Here is a 3,839-nt window from a genome sequence, read left to right on the forward strand (position 1 = left end):
GGGGGCGGGGCGGGCGGCGGCTGACAGGAGTGACGTCACTGCCGCGCGCCAAAACCGGCTGGCGCGGGCGGGGCATCACGTGACCGGCCGGGCAGGTGCCCTGGACGGGGCGCAGCTGGGCTTGTGCAGTCTGCTGGGAGGCGGCGGCGAGGGTAGCGGTGGTCTGGGAAGCGAAGAGACCTCCCTGTCCCGGTACACTCCTTGCGGATACAGCTGGAGAGCAGCAACGACTCTCGGTCATCTTCCCGAGCGAAAAGTCTAGCTCTCGCTGTCTCGCTGTCCTCCATCGGAGTACTTAGTAGGTGCTGAGAGCACAACGGCTAATAGGACGCTGTTGTCTGACCTCGAGTTGCTCGCAGTCTCAGACGAGGGCCAGGGAGGATGTGACTCCCTGGTTCACACCAACGTTTTACGGGTCAGAGACCAAGGCATAGAGGGATAAATGTGACCTCCCCAAGATGACACAGCTAGATTAAAGAGTGGGGCTAATGGGTCAAGGCTCATGGCTGCTTGAGCTGCTGCGTGTGCTCAGGACCCCTTCTGTGGAGTTAGGCTTGTCTCCATAGATTGTAAGTGCCAAGATTTTCTTTTGTTTTCTCTTTTGTTTCTTTCTTTTTTTTTTTTTTTTTCTTGGTCTTTTTGAGACAGGGTCTCGCTATGCAGTTCAGGCTGGCCTCGAGCTCACTTTGTAGCCCAGGCTGATCTCGAACTTGCAACAGTCTTCCTGCCTCAGCTTCCTGAGTGCAGGCGTGCGCCACCACGCCCGGCTTAGTGCCAAGATTTTCGAGTTTAATGCTTAGTAAAGTTTAAGTTAAGCTGCACCATAAATATTTGTGGTGAACAAATGGTGCAAGTGTAAGGTTAATATTCCACTTGTACTTGTTAAGTGGCTATATAAGATAAGCAATTTGTTAAAAGATAGAATAAGCAACCTAGTGGATAAGTATTGGCACTTACTGTATAAATTGAGTTTGGTCACCATTTTACATACAGTAGCAAGGATCGTTTGGGCTTTGAGCAAATTGATACACTGTTACTAGTGGCAGTTATTAAATACATCGCCTTTAAAGTTACATTGATTATAAAACCAGGTACTTTGACACACTTTAAGTCTTGAAACCACCTTAATAAAAATATGGAAGAGCAATAGAGATTTTTGTCCTTTGTAATAGAACGGAGTATTAGTGAAGGGGACAGTTGTTGGTTGGCTCTAGGTAACCTCGTCCATCTTAAGTATTATTAAGTATCTAGATATTTTTCTGTTAACATTTTGTATAATTTAGTCTTTCATCAAGTTGTATTATGAAGCCATATGAAAGTATACATCCACAAATACTTTGTGGAAAAAATTTTATTTATTTATTTATTTATATTTTTTGTCTTTTTGAGACAGGGTCTCGCTCTGCAGTTCAGGCTGGCCTTGAGCTCACTTTGTAGCCCAGGACCGTCACAACGGTCCTCCTGCCTCAGCCTCCCAAGTGCTGGGACTACATCCCGGCCTATTTTATTCTTAATTAGAAATGAACTTGGATTATTCCAGAACATTAATAGTACTAGAGATGAATGAAATTCTCTATATTTTTTGTTGTTTTTGCTTGTAACAGGCTTCACACAAACTCAGTAAAAGTTGCTAGCACAGTGCATGGGCTTGAGTTTTATTATAATCTGTATGGTCTGTATCTTCTCAAGGGTGAAATATACCAGAAGTCCTGAAGAACATGTAGAGGTGAAAGGGCAGATTTACATTTCTTTTTTCCCTCCTCGGCCTTTCATATTGCATCTTTCATAAATTATTCATTAAATTGATTTTAGTTTGCCCTTTTATTGATGAAACAATGTAAATACAGACCAAAAATTCATTTAAGTTCCCATTTTAAGAAGTGTGAAACATACTGCTGCTTAAGAAAGTTAACTTGTTTGACTGGCCATTATGCTGGACTAAACATAGACAGTCCTGATCCCCTTTACTTTGTTTTGCTTGTTTAAAGTCCTTGTAGTAATTTCTCTTCACATACTCATGGGAATCATGCTTACTTTGTGGGAAGATGTCAGACAGGTTTGTAATACAGCCAGTGCGCTTAACCTGCTCCCTCCACCCCTTCAATATGCCACTTAGAGCTAGAGCATCTTTGTTCACTTGCTATGTATTTGTTGCCATTGCTCCCCAGGGAGGTGATAACATCTGAGTCCTGCCACATCCTGTGTCTGCTTTCTCTTGTTCTTTCCTTTGTTCCTGCTCAGTACTGCCTCCCCTGCCTGGGAGGAGAATGGCCATCATCTGCCAACTTATTTGAGCCCCTCCTCAGGAGATTGCCTGGCGCTACTGGTGTATAAAAGCAGCATTCACCTTCTGGGCTGTAGAACTCTGGGAGGGAAGACAGCAGGTATAATTCCGCGGCTGTACACTACTCCACTCCCCGGCTCCCCCGTCTGTGCTCCTGTGCCTCTGTTCAGACCATAGCAACATGTTATGTCTCTTGTGGGACCCAAAGGGGCCTGGCTTCTCAGGACCTGCGTTGCCAATCTTGTGTCCCTTCGCTATATTCAGATATCCAGGCTCCATATAGTCTGACAGACAGCTGATTAGTACACGGTGAATTTTGATCACCACCATGTTAAACCTAATAGCATGTTAGCATACTAGCCTCTCTTTATTGTCTGGCACAAAGTAAGCACTTTATAATGTGAGCAGCAAACTGTTAAGCATTGGAGTTGTTTTACTCATTTAATCCTGTTTACCTGCAAGGAAAGAAGTTAGAGAAGAGTCCTCAAGATTGAGGTGATTTGCTAGACTGGCAGAACTGATGAGCTCCTTCCAGAGCCCCTCCCGCTTACTCCCTACGCCGTACTGCTCGTGGATATGTCATCTATAAATTGACTTTAGTGCTTTTAATATTAAGCTGATGTAAGTAGACTTACAAAGTTCATACAGCTTATATCTTATCTCATTTGAGAAACCTTTACTAATATGTGCAAAGTAATAGAATGGATTTAAGACTTGGGAAGTTGTGAGGCTAAGTCAGGGTGTGGGAGGTAGAACAGGAAGCAGAATATGGTGGTCATAGGAAGTTTGGATACAAATCTGAATTCAGAAAGGAAAATAGGATCAGTTACATTTTCTCATCAAGGTACACACCTTCCTCCAAGACCTCTTTTTCTTTTCCTTCTAGCTTGTGTTCTAGCTCCATTATTTGAGTTTGACTTAGAAAGCTGTGCTGAGGACTTTTCAGTTTTTTAGTCACCACATGACTAAACACTTTCAGAATCACTGAAGGATACACAGGCTTTTGACAGTGTCATCATTTCTTCGAATTTGATGCTAGCATTTGTGACTCATTAATAGTCCGGATCAGATTTGTCCCTTAGGCTACAAGTATGCCTGGCGGCTTAGGAGTTCACACTGTAATTGTCAAAATGTGTCTAGAAACACGGTTTCCTTATTGTTAAAGACCAAAGTGGAAATGGTCCTCTCTGAGTAATACTGTGTGTTGATACGGATTGCTAAAGGATGTTCTTTATTTATTTAGGGTATTAGATGATTTCCTTTGTCTTATTTTCTCAGCTAAAAGAATCTCTTTGAGGGCTGGGGATTTAGCTCAGTGGCAAAGCGCCTGCCTGGCAAGCACAAGGTCGTGAGTTCAGTTCCCGGTACCAGAGAAAAACCAAAAAAAAAAAAGAATCTCTTTGACTAGTATGTTATATTTTTCAGCACTTTTATTTGGAAAATGTAAATGTTGTGCTTGTGAAGGAAATGTGTTTTTAGAGTTGCTGGGAGCCAGATACATGGTTTTTGTTTCCCTCCAGGTTAGACATGCCTTTTTTTTTTTTTTTTTTTTTTT

At 42.7% G+C, this 3,839-nt stretch overlaps 1 protein-coding gene across 1 annotated transcript in view; it reads left to right on the plus strand.

Annotated features, from left to right (window-relative positions):
• The window catches only part of Znf367 (zinc finger protein 367), a gene marked incomplete in the record, with an annotated part of 18,933 nt that overhangs the window by 729 nt on the left and 14,365 nt on the right, over window positions 1-3,839 (plus strand).

The sequence above is a fragment of the Chinchilla lanigera genome, unplaced genomic scaffold (genome assembly GCF_000276665.1).
Source record: "Chinchilla lanigera isolate Chin_1 unplaced genomic scaffold, ChiLan1.0 scaffold00021, whole genome shotgun sequence".
NCBI lineage: Eukaryota > Metazoa > Chordata > Mammalia > Rodentia > Chinchillidae > Chinchilla > Chinchilla lanigera.